Genomic DNA, 16,134 nt, shown 5'->3' on the forward strand with positions numbered 1-16,134 from the left:
GGGATGTGTTGTTCAAGTAATTTCTGGGCTAGTTTTGAACATGGGTCATTTAGGGAGTGTTTTGGAGATGAAAAAATATGTTATAAGTGTTTCTACAAAATAGAAGCAGGCTGCATATCTCACTTGCACCCACTGTTTGTCAATGTGGTGTTGAAAATCTTTTAAACCCTTTGTATTCTAAAATAGATTTAGGTACTTAAACATATAATACAATCACGCAGAAATGCTAAATTAACACTATGTTTCTCACTAAATTGTAAAAATAAGAAAAGTAGAACATTCTATGTTGATTTAAAGAGTCTTAGCCATGCTAAGTTAAGTTTTACTGTTACAGAGTGTTCAATAATTTCTACAATGTTGCTTAATACAACTATAATCACATTAAAACTAGTGTATGAAAAAGAATGAAATGTCTATAAAACAGTACATGTTTGATATCATTAAACTTTAAACTAAACTTAAATTAAATTAAAGTAACAAAGCTTAAACCCTTAATATTTCTTTAAAAAAATATGTATGAAGATTATTATATGATTTACTTCTTGAGTAATATTATACAATATTATAAAAATGAATTATATAACCTGTTGTAATTGGAATTCTACTTTACAACTGGAGCAAAAAAAATAATCTCTGTAATGCTCAAATACCAGAAAATTTGACCAGAAAGGTTGTTTAGACGAATTCTAGTTCTAATGGGTCATCTGGGGTGAAAAAATAGGTCACACAGCCCAAATATTAAAAAACAATGTAACACTGTGGAGCGGTGGCCTAGGGGTTAAGGCTGTCTGCCTCTCAACCAGAGATCAATGGGTTCGAGCCCTACTCGGGGCACGACATGTTTCTTCATACGACACCCAGTACTGGCTGGTTCCAGGAAGCCAACTCGAAAGTGATTAATATAGATTGGAAGAACTTGTTTCGCAATCGAGCTTAAATAAATATGTTTAAACCAACACTCTGGAGGCAATTTAGCTCTAATGTCCCTGGGAATTGGTCAGAAAGGTTGTTTATGTTGATTTCTAGCTCAGCTTTGAAAATGGGGCATAGGGGTCAAAACTAGGCCACTGCAGCCCATTGTTAACATTAATTAGTTAATATATTTTCAGCCCCAAATCTGGAAATTTTGTCACGTCAAGGTTGTTTTAATGATTTCTAAGTCAAGTTCAAAGTTGGGTATCTGTGGTCAAAAACTAGGCCACTGAGCCCATATTTTGGAAAACCTTGTTTACATTTGCACTTTTTCAGATGCAGATATGAATGTTATGATACCAGTTTAAGATTATTTAATTTTATCTGCTAACATTATCTTCGCACCTTAATAAACAGATGAGCAATATAAAGGCCATCATGGCCCTCTTGTCATACTTTTCTTACTAATTATTTTACATTTGGCAGTACATTAGTGCCAAATGTAAAATAATTAGTAAGAAAAGTATGATTTGTAAAATATTTGGGCTGAAAATATTAACAATTAATGTTAACAATGGGCTCAGTGGCCTAGTTTTTGACCCCTATGCCCCATTTTCAAAGTTGAGCTAGAAATCAACCTTTCTGATTTTTCACATGTTTGCACTTTCTAAAAAAGTAAAAATTTATTCATTTCTGAGGCATAATGTGATAAAGCATTTTAATATAATTGATATATGAAAATTATATGAAACATTGCAGAAAGCTAGCAGGTAAAACCTTATTCATCACTGGAGCAAGTAGAGGAATAGGGAAAAGTATAGCCTTAAAGGCAGCAAAAGAGGAGCTAATATGTTATAGGGGCCCTAAAACTGCAACACCTACCCTATTACTACTGGTACCGATATATACAGCAGCACAAGAGGGTTGTACATCTCTTATGTATTATTAGATATTGTTTTACCTTTTTCTGCACTGTTTTTTATACAAAAAATGTATTATGAATCATTGTATTGCAAAGAAATAAATAAGGAAATAGTATCATAAAATGAAATTTGAAAGCCAGGATGTAAATAAAACTGTGCTGTCAGCATATAAATATCAATTTGAAGATGTATATTTAGAATTATTATTAATATCAATGCAGCACATTACAACTTGAAGGTCACTTGTTTACAGTAACCCCTGGGATCAACCTTCCTCTTACCACCTGGGATCAACCATCGTCTTACCACCTGCTTCTTTGTTTTCACTTAGTTACTGCCCCTCTCTAAACCACCATACCTTGCTTCTTTCCAAACATTTTGCCCTTACCATCATTCCTAAGCACTAGGATTTTGCTGTGATATTTGTATTTGTTGAATGGTGATTTCAGTTGAAGCTTTAGGTGGAAAGTGCCTGCCATGTATAGTTGATATCCGTGAAGAAAAAGAGGTAGAGAGAAAGCTGTAGTAAAGAAACTGTTGCCAAGTTTGGAGGTATAGACATACTAGTGAACAATGCTAGTGCAATCAGTCCTTACAGGAACTATGGCTTACACCAATGAAAAATGATGACCTCCATGATGGGTGTGAATGGGGAGGCACATACTTATGTGTAAATTTTCATTAACCTTAGGCCTGCTGATATATGTGAAATGCATTTGCCTTTTTCTGAACTTCGAACAAAATTTTTAAATTCAAAATAAATGATTTCCCCAAGTATCAAAATAACAAAATTTATCTTTCAACAGTATAGAACCTGTCTCCCATATTGTGTCTGTATGAACCCTCTTAAGTTTATAGAAGTTTGGCCCTCTTATAGGTTCATCTGTTTATTTCCAAGCTAACAGGTAGCTTTACTAAATGACATGTAGCATTATATCATGTATTTGGTGTTCTTAATATGTCTTTTTTTCAAACTTAGCAATTTGGTGTGTATAAATCATCAATCTACTAGATAACAAATGAAGTATAATATTTTTCTGTTTTAGTTCAAGAGCCATGTCTACCATATTTGAAGAAAAGTTCTTCACCCATGGTCATATACTGAAACATAAAGTCCACCATTAAACATGGATAAAAAATGGTTTAGAGGACATGTAGGTAAGTTAATCTGCTACATAACTAGGAACTATTGGTTTTGATTTGACTACAGGTAACTTGTTGGTTTTTGAATTCATAGTGACCCTAAACTAAATTTGCCTGGAATGAGTTTGCATTTGTTTTCCTTCAAAGTGAATTTCTGTTTTTAACCCCTATCCTGCTGCCTTTGTCACTAAGTAATAGAGTCCAGGTCAGCAGTTCAGGTCTGATTCAGTTTTATACTAGTGGATGTCCTAATTTTAAATTATATTTATACAATGGACATTCTAAAAAATAGAAGCCTGGAAATGTCCATTAAAAATTCATCAGGTGAAGGGTTTTATTTGAAAGACGGTTAGCGCCTAAACGCAAACAACTAATAGCATCGTAGGGTTGCATTAACATATTTATAAAAAATCATTTATAAAATTTCTTGTTTAGATGAATAAACATATAATATATAAAAATTTTGTTTTAAGCTTATACAATGGCCAAATATGGTATGTCTATGTGTGTACTTGGGATGTCTGAGGAGTTGAAGGATGATGGCATAGCTGTAAATGCACTCTGGCCTAGAACAGGTAACTTTTATTTATCATTTGCATACAATTTTTAGCTCGACTATTTGTAGAATAATCGAGCTAATGCAGTCACCCATTTGTCGGCGTCGGCGTCCCTGTGGTTAAGTTTTTGTATGTAAGCTGGTATCTCCATAACTACTGAAGGGAATGGATTGAAACTTCACACACTTGTTCTCTGTGATTATCTAAGATGATTGGCACAAGTCCCATAACTCTGATTTGCTTTTTTACATAATTATGCCCCTTTTTCGACTTAGAAATTCTTGGTTAAGTTTTTGTATGTAAGCTGGTATCTCCATAACTACTGAAGGGAATGGATTGAAAACTTCACACACTTGTTCTCTGTGATTATCTAAGATGAATTGGCACAAGTCCCATAACTCTTATTTGCTTTTTTACATAATTATGCCCCTTTTTCGACTTAGAAATTCTTGGTTAAGTTTTGCATGTAAGCTGGTATCTCCATAACTACTGAAGGGAATGGATTGAAACTTCAAACACTTGTTCTCTGTGATTATCTAAGATGATTGGCACAAGTCCCATAACTCTGATTTGCGTTTTTATACATAATTATGCCCCTTTTTCGACTTAGAAATTCTTGGTTAAGTTTTTGTATGTAAGCTGGTATCTCCATAACTACTGAAGGGAATGGATTGAAACTTCACACACTTGTTCTCTGTGATTATCTTAGATGATTGGCACAAGTCCCATAACTCTGATTTGCTTTTTTACATAATTATGCCCCTTTTTCGGACCTTAGAACTTCTTGGTTAAGTTTTTGCGTGTAAGCTGGTATCTCCATAAACTACTGAGGGAATGGATTGAAACTTCACACACTTGTTCTCTGCGATTATCTTAGATGATTGGCACAAGTCCCATAACTCTGATTTGCTTTTTTTACATAAAATGCCCCTTTTTCGACTTAGAAATTCTTGGTTAAGTTTTTGTATGTAAGCTGGTATCTCCATAACTACTGAAGGGAATGGATTGAAAACTCACACACTTGTTCTCTGTGATTATCTAAGATGATTGGCACAAGTCCCATAACTCTTATTTTGCTTTTTTTACATAATTATGCCCTGGTTCGACTTAGAAATTCTTGGTTAAGTTTTTTTGCGTGTAAGCTGGTATCTCCATAACTACTGAAGGGGAATGGATTGAAACTTCACACACTTGGTCTCTATGATTATCTAAGATGATTGGCACAAGTCCCATAACTCTGATTTGCTTTTTTGCATAATTATGCCCCTTTTTTATCTTAGAAATTCTTGGTTAAGTTTTTGCGTGTAAGCTGGTATCTCCATAACTACTGAAGGGAATGGATTGAAACTTCACACACTTGGTCTCTGTGATTATTTAAGATGATTGGCACAAGTCCCATAACTCTGATTTACTTTTTCGCATAATTATCCCCCTTTTTCGATTCATAAATTCATGGTTTATTGTTTGCGTGTAAGCTGGTATCTCCATAACTACTGAAGGGAATGGATTGAAACTTCACACTTGTATTGAAACTTGAAGGGTTTGTACCTTTTCGTACAATTTTATGTATTCATATAGGTAAGCATTATTATACTCAATGAAACACCCTTGTGACAAATTTTCGAATAGTCGAGCGTTACTGTCCTCCGACAGTTCTTGTTGCTTATCAAATGAAGTGTGTGTGACTGTAGTAAATTGGGACATTTATGATACCTTGAGCTATGAACATTACCCTAATCAAACTACAAGAATATTAATGATCGTTTCACTCAGGTGCCAACTTCTAACTAAAACTAATGCACAATGTGTGATTTTTTCTTTACTAGTAAAGCTGGAAAGGTGCCATATGACCTAACATGTCTAAGTTACTTACAGTCCAACAACAAAAACAAGGATGTTAATCTAGGTGGTTTAATTCAATTAGATGAACTCCAAACTTTTATAATAAATGCCACAAATGAATACAAATTATTCTGCTATTATGCGGGAAAGTCTGAGAGGGGCTGCAGGGCTCACAAGGGCTGTAGGGCTGCAATCTAAATCATACTATATATCTGTATGTATTTTCCTGTATAAGTTTAGTTTTATATACTATAATTCATCTTCAAGGCACCGCGATGCAGCGACTGCATTTAGATTTTTAACTATAACAGTTTGAGTTTGATACATACGGAATTTTGCATGACTAGTGTTGCATCAAAAAATCATTTATGTTCATTTTTAAATGACAGCCACACTTTATCCTTGCATATCGTGGCTACTTCCTTAAAAAAATATTTTGAAAAAATTGCCTCGACTGGGATTTGAACCCCAGACCTCTCACACCCTAGACGAGTGTGTTACCCCTTACTCCTGCACCATGGGGAAGTTATACAAAGAAAGCCTGAATAAAATTAAATAATTCTAAATTTACAATTTCCATCCTTATTAATTTCGAGGTATTTTGTTCACGATAAACCTGTTGTTTAACACTGATGTAAATAATTTAGTGAAAATCTTCTCCCCAAAACAGTCTGACTTTTATATATTCCACTACTTGACAGTCAGATTTATTTGTGTAATACGCTCTAAAGTATTCGGTAAACAACATTGCTAAAAAAAAGCATTTTCATTGATTAAAATGATATTCATCCGCGTAATTTGTGATTGTGCATTTATGGACAATTCTATAAGCCAACGCTACTTTTAAACTTTGAATGGGTTGTAATTTGTTAGATACTTGTAACAAAATAAAAATATTTCTTTCTTTTACAACGCTAGTTATAACACAGGACCCCGAAATTCTATCCAAAACAGAAAAATAACGATTTAAAAAAAAATCCCCTATATATACTATAAAAAAACATAGGGATTTTTTTTTAAATCGTTATTTTTCTGTTTTGGATAGAATTTCGGGGTCCTGTGGTTATAAGCTGTTTTGAGAACTACATGTACTTGTTGTTAGGTTTGTCGTGAAGCGCTGTGCCAGAGATTGAATGTCAGCATTGATCTGTGATCAGAAAATACAAACGATACATGTCTAGCCTAACAAGTTTGAGAAAGGGCGTGGCCATTTTGAAATTCTTGAACTGGTTCTATATTTGAGCTATATTTAGAGTACGCTTTAAAAAAAAAAAAATAACAAAAGCATCGACACAATATAGACTGTTGCTAGCAGGCGCACCAGTCTTCTGTCCTAAATTACGCTTCCTGTAAAAGTATGATGTAGAAAATAAGTGAATTAATATCATTGATTAAAACTAAAGTAATAATGATAAACAAAGTACATTTTTGTAATTACATTTCTAATATCAATTTTGATAAAAGGTATGAACGATGACTCTGATTAAAGATTAACAAAAATGGCTAGCAAGATATTCACATACCATCCAAACACTTTCATGATAGTTCATTCATATTTAATTAACGGTACAAAATACCTACATAATAAGCCCAGGAAAGATCTGATTTATATACTGAAAATATCAGGCTTGTCATTATTAAGAGCTTTCCACATAAAAGGTAGCACTTAATTTCATATTAACAATTACTGGTAAATAAATAGCTGTTTCTGTTAATATTATTTAGGGACAATATTTTGTGGTATACAAGACTTGCATTCCTTTCAATGCTTAACCTGCTGGAACTGAAAATGATAAGTCATTACCACCAGTATAAAGCCAGGCCGGCCTGTACATCTGCTACCTGAGTGTTACCTGAGGCTCTTTACTGTTGCCAAATGTTGAAATGAAAATCCCTTAAACTTCAAATAGAATATTCCAAATACAAAGCAAGGCCAATCCATTACACCACCATCAAGATTGTCTGTTAAAATGTTAGCTTAAAAATATTGAAGATTTCATGAAAGTTTGTCAGCTAGTAGTACAGTGTTTTAGTCTGTGAAGAATTGTAGGCTGACCTGGCTGTATACTAGTGACAAAGGCTGTTAGTTTACTTTTCATTTTTTAAAATATTATTGAAAAATTTTATCTTGAAGATAACTTAGCAGTTTTAGTGGTATTTGGAAAGGGAGTTAATTTTTATCATTTGTTTAAACATATCTTAAATGCAGTTATGTCCATTGACAAGCTTTTCAGATTGATAAACAAAGTTTAACCTAGCTATCCCATTAAAGATATTAGTCAATTAGCTAGATACACTTCTTATTATAATCTACTTCCTGAAAACATTGTAATGAAATAGGTTTTCTTTGTTTAAAAGTTTACAAAGTAAATTATATGATTGTTTACAGACTCTACAAACAGATAATTGTGTAATTTACTGCATAAATGGTTGTTGGTAAAAAACTAATGGTTGTCTGTAAGTTGCATTTATCATAACCCATTTGTATTTAGTAGATAATATTTAAACATGTTTTTATACCCCCACAAACGAAGTTTAGGGGGGGTATATAGGAGTCAGCTTGTCGGTCGGTCGGTCGGTTGGTCGGTCGGTCGGTCCGTCCGTCCGTCGGTCGGTCCACATCATGGTTTCCGGACGATAACTAGAGTTTGGAATGAGGTATTGTAATCAAACTTGGTATATAGCAACCTTATGTGGAAACTCCGGTTGGTATTGCATTTGGACCCCCTGGGGTCATGGTCAAGGTCACCGTTACTAAAAATAGAAAAATGGTTTCCGGACAATAACTAGAGTTAGGAATGAGATATTGTTATCAAACTTGGCGTATAGCAAGCTTATATGAAGACCTGGGTTGGTATTGCATTTGGGCCCTCTGGGGTCAAGGTCAAGGTCACTGTTACTAAAAATAGAAAAATGGTTTCCGGACAATAACTTGACTTAGGAATGACATACTGTAATCAAACTTGGTGTATAGCAAGCTTATATGAAGACCTGGGTTGGTATTGCATTTGGACCCCCTGGGGTCAAGGTCAAGGTCACCGTTGGGAAAAATAGACAAATGGTTTCCTGACAATAACTAGAGTTAGGAATGAGATATTGTAATCTTATTTGGTGTAAAGGAAGCTTATATGAAGACCTGGGTTGGTATTGCATTTGGACCCCCTAGGGTCAAGGTCACTGTTACAGTGTTACTAAAAATAGAAAAATGGTTTCCGGACAATAACAAGAGTTAGGAATGAGATATTCTTATCAAACTTGGCGTATAGCAAGCCTATATCAAGACTTTGGTTGGTATTGCATTTGGGCCCCCTGGGGTCAAGGTCAAGGTCACTGTTACGAAAAATGGTTTTGGGACAATATCTAGAGTGAGGAATGAGATATTGTAATCTTATTTGGTGTATAGGAAGCTTATATGAAGACCTGGGTTGGTATTGCATTTGGACCCCCTAGGGTCAAGGTCACTGTTACAGTGTTACTAAAAATAGAAAAAATGGTTTTCTGACAATAACTAGAGTTAGGAATGAGATATTCTTATCAAACTTGGTGTATAGCAAGCTTATTTCGAGACCCCAGTTGCGACTACAATTAATTGAAATATTTCTTTGTACACAGTTGATAGTTTGTGTTCAAATTTTTCTTCAGACTACTTTTTTTTTCAAAAAGTCAAAGTTGTTGGTGGGGGTTTTAATCACCTTCAGTGATAGGTCTAGTTTTGTTTGTTTATTCTAGCTATATATACAGCAGCTATGGAGATGATTGGGGGAGGGTCAGAGGTCGCTGATCAGTGTCGTAAGCCAGAAATCATGTCTGATGCTGCATATGTGATGCTGACAAAAGATACGAGCTATACGGGCAACTTTGCTATTGATGATGAGGTCCTCATTAAAGCTGGTATAACTGACATGGACCAATATGCCTGGAGTCCTGGTAATTTCTTAATACTGCTTCCATTAGCTGTTATGATTTGAGTTCAGATAATTTCTTGAAATCACTTATGCTTTGGATCAACTATTTTCTTAAATTGTTTTCAGAGCACATCTGTTTATGTTTTATTGATTTTACTTTACAAGTTTTGTATAATAGTATTTGTAATTCACCTTCTGAGGAACAGATTTGGGTCCACCCTATATGGAAATTGTTTAATCATGACATTGGTTAAAAACAAGGAATTCTGACTACAGCCACAATGTGTATTTTGAAACTTTTTTGAGGAGTAGAGCAATATGTTACTTGATCAGTCAAAATAAAGTATGCATTCATCATGTAAGACAACTGTTGTTTTTATACATTTTTTCAGGTAAACCACTGTTGCCTGACTTTTTCCTGGAGGAAGACCCTGAGTATTTGCGACAAAAGATAGTAGAGCAGGGTGGAAAGCCAGCATTTGGTGGTGAAAACAAGGCGGCACAAGGTGGTGCTACTGTACAAGTGTTTAAACAGTTGGAAAATTTGATGAACGAAGACTTGGTGAAAAGTGTAGGCGGTGTGTTCAAGTTTGATTTGAAAGGTAATCATAACTGAACAAATGTCAGTTTAACTATTGTGAACCCTAACCATTCTAAATATCTAAAATAAACATTTCTATCTTTCATTTAGGACAGAACCAGTTATCAAAATAAATACTGACCGATAAGTGATAAATATAGACCATAATCAGACTGCACATCTAGTGTTGACACAGACTGCACATCTAGTGTTGACAATGAAGAGACAGCATACAAAAATTCCTGGTTATAAGATTGACCAATGGCGATGGGTTGAGCGGCGCATACAGGTGGTTTCTGGTCAATAACTAGAGTTAGGATCAAGATATTGTTATCAAACTTGGGTTATAGGAAGCTTATAGGGAGACTTTGCTTGCCATTGGTTTTGGGTCCCCTAGGGTCAAGGATGCTGTTAATAAAAATAGAGAAATGATTTCTGGTTTAAAAACCTGGTTTCATGACATGGCCATGTTTCTTGTTATATCGTGTGCTTAAAATAAATTCTTATGTTTTTGTCATTGCACATAGAATTAAAATCAGACCTTTCCTAACACTGTTATAAAGCTTGCCACAGGCTTATTTAATAACACTTTCCTAGACTTGTAAAATTCAAGTCTGTATGAAGTGACAATTCAATGTAAGATCCTATATAGCTAGTGTTTTGAGCACATCAGATATTACCTTGTCTTCCATCTGTCTGTTTGTCTTCCCACACTTTTAAAGAAGAACTGCTCATAAATTATCTGGTAATACTTAGTAGAGATATCATTTGTTTTTTTTTCTTTTGATTTTCATTTTATTTTCTTACAAAGTTCTTGATGAATTGTATAATACAAAAACTGAATGTCAGATTTTGATATAATTTGAAAAAAAATCAATAAAAATCTTTGGTTGTTTGAGCTACAGTGCAGCCTCTGTAACCCCCAGTTTGGTTGTTTGAGCTACAGTGCAGCCTCTGTAACCCCCAGTTTGGTTGTTTGAGCTACAGTGCAACCTCTGTAACCCCCAGTTTGGTTGTTTGAGCTACAGTACAGCCTCTGTGAAGCAAACCTCCAGTTTGGTTGTTTGAGCTACAGTGCAGCCTCTGTAACCCCCGGTTTGGTTGTTTGAGCTACAGTACAGCCTCTGTAACCCCCAGTTTGGTTGTTTGAGCTACAGTACAGCCTCTGTAACCCCCAGTTTGGTTGTTTGAGCTACAGTACAGCCTCTGTAACCCCCAGTTTGGTTGTTTGAGCTACAGTGCAGCCTCTGTAACCCCCAGTTTGGTTGTTTGAGCTACAGTACAACCTCTGTAACCCCCAGTTTGGTTGTTTGAGCTACAGTACAGCCTCTGTAACCCCCAGTTTGGTTGTTTGAGCTACAGTGCAGCCTCTGTAACCCCCAGTTTGGTTGTTTGAGCTACAGTACAGCCTCTGTAACCCCCAGTTTGGTTGTTTGAGCTACAGTACAGCCTCTGTAACCCCCAGTTTGGTTGTTTGAGCTACAGTACAGCCTCTGTAACCCCCAGTTTGGTTGTTTGCTGAGAGGTGTTGCTCTGGAGAGGTTAATCTGGTGTCAAGTTTTATTTTAATTAAAGATGACAAAACTCCCTTGGATGCATCATACTTATCAGTTCTAAATATCTGTCTGCTGCAAAGTTAAACATTTTGCTTATCAGGCTACTATACCTTGTTGTTTGGATGTTGATTAAGTGGATATGATCCTTGGTTTTCTTCATTTTAAGCAGCACACTTCCAGTCTAATACTAAATGTGACGAAATTCAGAAATTGTTTTAAATAGTAAACACATTTTCAAAGTGAATTAAGAAGAAATATAAGCTAGCCTAAAAATATGCCTTTTCTGTCTTTGTTAATGGAGGCATGTCATATTAATTTTCTTATTGATATTTGTTAAAAATTTGTTGATTTTGAATATCATCATTATCAGAAACTACTATGTAAGAGCATTCATGTTATCTTATGAGTAATCTTCTTTTTTGACACAGTTTAAACTATCCAAAAACAGAAAAGAAGAATAAAAAACATGCAGTGAAAAATTCCAATAACCGACTTCCAATTAGACCATGTTCACATGTGTGTTACTGACATAATTTCTACTTTATTGTACAATAATTAAATAACGGGACTTACTTTGGTCTTATTTCATGTAATGTGTGACATTCTTTTTGGTCTTATTTAATGTAATAAGTGGCATTCTTATTAGAGAGTTAGACATGGTATTTGACAATGAATTCTTGTAACCGGTTTACTAATTATCATATTATAAGGAAGATACTGTTGTTTAAAATATATATTGTAAATTGTTAACCTTTAGTCTGCTGGTCGAAATTGATTCTAACAGTGCAACCAGTGAATAACCATCACATCCGTGCTTACTGATCATGGCCTGCTCTATTCACTATTCAGTCTGTACCCGTGTTACCAGAGCAGACCTAGAAAAACCATCACATCTGTGCTTACTGATCATTGTCTGCACTGTTTGCTATTCAGTCATTGTATATTTTATAATTATTCCTTTTCAATGATGAAAGATAGTCAAGTCCATTTAATAGAATTAGCTTAGCCAGGGTTAATTCTGCTTTATGACAAGGAAACAATTGGCAAACATTTTTATATACCGGTACTAGTAGTCAGCTCAAGTTTTCACATGAACTTGTGTACATTTATGTACATGTACATTTATGATGTATTTCAGGTGCTGAAGAAGGTATCTGGTATATTGATCTTAAAAATGGATCTGGGTCAGTAGGTCAAGGTGAGCCACCATCAGATCCCGGCTGCACAATGTTGATGGACAGCGGAGACTTTAATAAAATGTTTGCAGGACAGATGAAACCAACTAGTGCTTTTATGATGGGAAAACTTAAAATCAAGGGTGATATGGGTCTAGCCATGAAATTAGAGAAACTTATGGGAAAGATGAGGTCCAATTTGTAATTTTAAATATTGATGACATTTTTCTCAGGACCAGCTGATCAATATAAAAAATACTTATAGTATTTCATTAAATACTTATCTAAAATTAAATTATCTATTAAAGTTCTGATTATAATATGTAAATTTTTATTTATTTGTCCAATGTTTGTCTTTAATTATGTGAAGAAATTGTTTAATATCCACAACAGGATGCTAAATTTTCACACTGAATCTGCTCATCAATCTGTCGACTGTCTAGTTCACTTTTCAAAAATAAGAATAAATGCAGGTTTTGTTTTCATCCCTTTATTTGCATTATTAAACAACCAAATGAACTTTTTTGTTGAGCCGCTGGTAAATCTGACTATAGTTCATAAAATAGGCTTGTGAAAATTGCAGGCTAAAAAATTAAATACATGTAATTATAAATAAAATGGCATTACATGTTTGGCCTATAAGCAGTTGTACGTAAGGATATTTAAGGTATGTTTAACTAATAGCCAAAAAGTAACAGAAGCAGAAGATGATTCAAGTATTTGGCCAATGAGTAACTTTTTGGAAATTGTAACAGTACACCAAAAATAAAAATGCTATTGAGAAATAAATATTAAAGCATTTCTGGGACCTTTAAAGGTCAAGACAAAATAAACCATTGAAGTGTTCTTCAAATGTCATGGTCTTCTAAAAGGTTTACTCCTGTAGGGAATGCTAACATGTACATATATACGTAAATAGGTAAAATGATTATTATATCAGGCTTTAGCTTAAAATTGCCAATTATAGTATGTTTGTTTGTATTTCGCAAACTTAAGTTTTCCAGCTGTTTAGCTAATATTTTAAGTCTGGTAATGAAAAAAAATCAACGACTTTTGAAACAAAGAATCAATATGATTTGTGAGCCTACCTAAATGAAACCTAACTTGGTTTTATATGACTAAATGTTTGAGATTAAGATTGAGATTGAGTTTCCATCAGTAATGGCCTTTAAATATAATTATAAGGATTAAGTATATGAAACTTGTCAGAAATGTAGTACATGTACTTAAGAAATCTGTCAATGATGCATTGAATACCAGATATCTTTTATAGACAATGAATATTATTTACGGGACCCTGCTACCAAAAAAAAACCCTGCTGGAACCAAAAGTGACCAACCAGCCGTAGTCTGACCAGGCTCTATATTGTTGCTTGTTCAAAAATTCTGTATAATAATATTGAAATCTTAAAATTTTGATTAGACTGTTCTAACTGAAAGCAAAGCAAGTCTAACACAAACATTTGGCAGGTTCTGGTTTAACATAAACACTTCAGTCTAGAACGTAACTTAACCATCTTCTTCTGCCATGGAAATTATGAGTTATTTCCAAACAGCTTTTGTTGTAAATGTGACATATATACATATTTGTACTATGAATGCATGTGTAACTTAAATCACATGTCATTCTTTACATTCAGGAATTGTATTCCCCAAACCCCTTTTTCGTAAACAATCTATCAGACCTGGAAAATACACTGATAATTGCTTTATTCAAAAATATGGGCCAAGTTAGTCATTTGTTTTTGTTACAGTATTGTTTTATGAAACTAACTACATGCTAAAGCTGTATTACTTCATGGAAGCTTCTTAATTTAATATAAGCTGCTAGGAATGTCCTTAAAATATACTGGCTAATGTTATTGGATTTTTGTAACGGAATAGTCCCAGTGGACTTGGTGTCCCAGACACACTTATTTGATATTTGATTCCTGTAGGACCAGACGACACTTAACTTCTTACGTTCCCCTCTGAAATATAAAAGCATGCAGATATATAGGTGACATAGATACGAGCACATTTACAATGTTTATTACAATATCATATGAGAATGCTCATGTAACATTCATTTTGTCAGACTATATATTCCACTCTTCATATTAAGGAATGTATGTTCTAGAGTTCACATAATTTTGCGCCTAAGCCAGCATTAAATTAATATCCTATCGTTGACTTAAAACTGTTAGCTTAGCCAGCATTAAATTATTATCCTATTGTTGACTTAAAACTGTTAGCTTCCAATGCTGTTGACATACAACTGTGTATGTAGACTTCAAATGAGTAGAGTCTGTTTAGGGACTATTTACATACAGACTCTGATTTAGTGACCGTTGCCGAGTGGTTCTGGTCGTGGACTTCAAACCACTTCCGCCTCAACGCTGTGGGTTTGAATCCTGACAGGGACATGAATTTCTTCATGTGAGGAATCTCTAGCTAGCCTACGGAACGTCACTTATTCTACTTGGGTGCTCTTTTGTACCTGAAATATTGCAAGGGAGGTCAAATGAGTAAAGCTGGTAAGTCGCCATATGACATAATGATACTGTGTCAGTGCGGTAAAATAAAAAAAGGATAAAGTTACTGTTAATGTACAACTGTAGACTTCCTATGTGCCTGATTTGTGACTTGGCGTACAACTGTAGACTTACACTTACATTGAATTTTTTTCCCCTATATACCATTACTACGAATTAATGGTACAATGTATATAGGAAAATAAAAAAAATCTCATTTTTTTTTCTTTCACTCAACCCAGAATGATTGTTTTGGTGTTTTTTTTTAACTTCATTTTTTTTTATATGGGCACCAAGACTGGACGAGCACCTGTGGGTAGTGATTGTAGATGTACAAGTTGTGACTTCCAAGTATAATTGAGTGACTGTTAACGTACAACTGTAAACTTTAAATGAGTTTTATTTAGTAACTGCTCACTTCAAATGAGTCTAACTTAGTGACGACGTTCAACTCTTGACTTCCAATTAGTGTGATTTAGTGACTGTTGACGTTCTAGTGTTGACATACATATTCATAAGTTGAAATTTTCTCGCGCCTGTCCTAAGAGTCGCATTTCGATGATATTTCTTACAATCTGTGCTTGATTCATTTCATCTAACATTACAGCGCGATGGAATAATCGGCTTATCTATTGATTGATTGAAAATACAATTAAGACGTACACGACAGGGAGACTTTACTGAGAGATCGAATGAATTAAAGCACAAGAAGGGAATACATGCCTATGGAATATTGTTCCGAGGAGACGACTCCCTTGGGTTAATTGATTAAAGTAATATAATATCAAAGCGCATTCCAAAACATATTAAGAAAACATATACAATGAATTAATTGTTGCCTTGATATTTGAATTCTTTACAACTGTGTTGAGGGGGTTTTAATTTTAAATTTAAAAAATATAGTCTATATTAATACATTTTAGCACCGACAAAGACTCAACACGACCTGTAAGAAAACTTCTTGCATTTGTTTGTTTGTTTATTTTTATATATTTTTAATTTTTATCATTTATTCTTTCTTTGATTTT

At 34.3% G+C, this 16,134-nt stretch overlaps 1 pseudogene; it reads left to right on the forward strand.

The window, feature by feature from the left end:
• The first annotated feature begins 1,671 nt into the window (after positions 1 to 1,671).
• LOC132729956 (hydroxysteroid dehydrogenase-like protein 2) lies at positions 1,672 to 12,915 on the forward strand (annotated as a pseudogene).
• The last annotated feature ends 3,219 nt before the right edge of the window (positions 12,916 to 16,134 follow it).

This window comes from Ruditapes philippinarum, unplaced genomic scaffold (genome assembly GCF_026571515.1).
Source record: "Ruditapes philippinarum isolate M1 unplaced genomic scaffold, ASM2657151v2 ctg14881_1_1_1_1, whole genome shotgun sequence".
Lineage (NCBI taxonomy): Eukaryota > Metazoa > Mollusca > Bivalvia > Venerida > Veneridae > Ruditapes > Ruditapes philippinarum.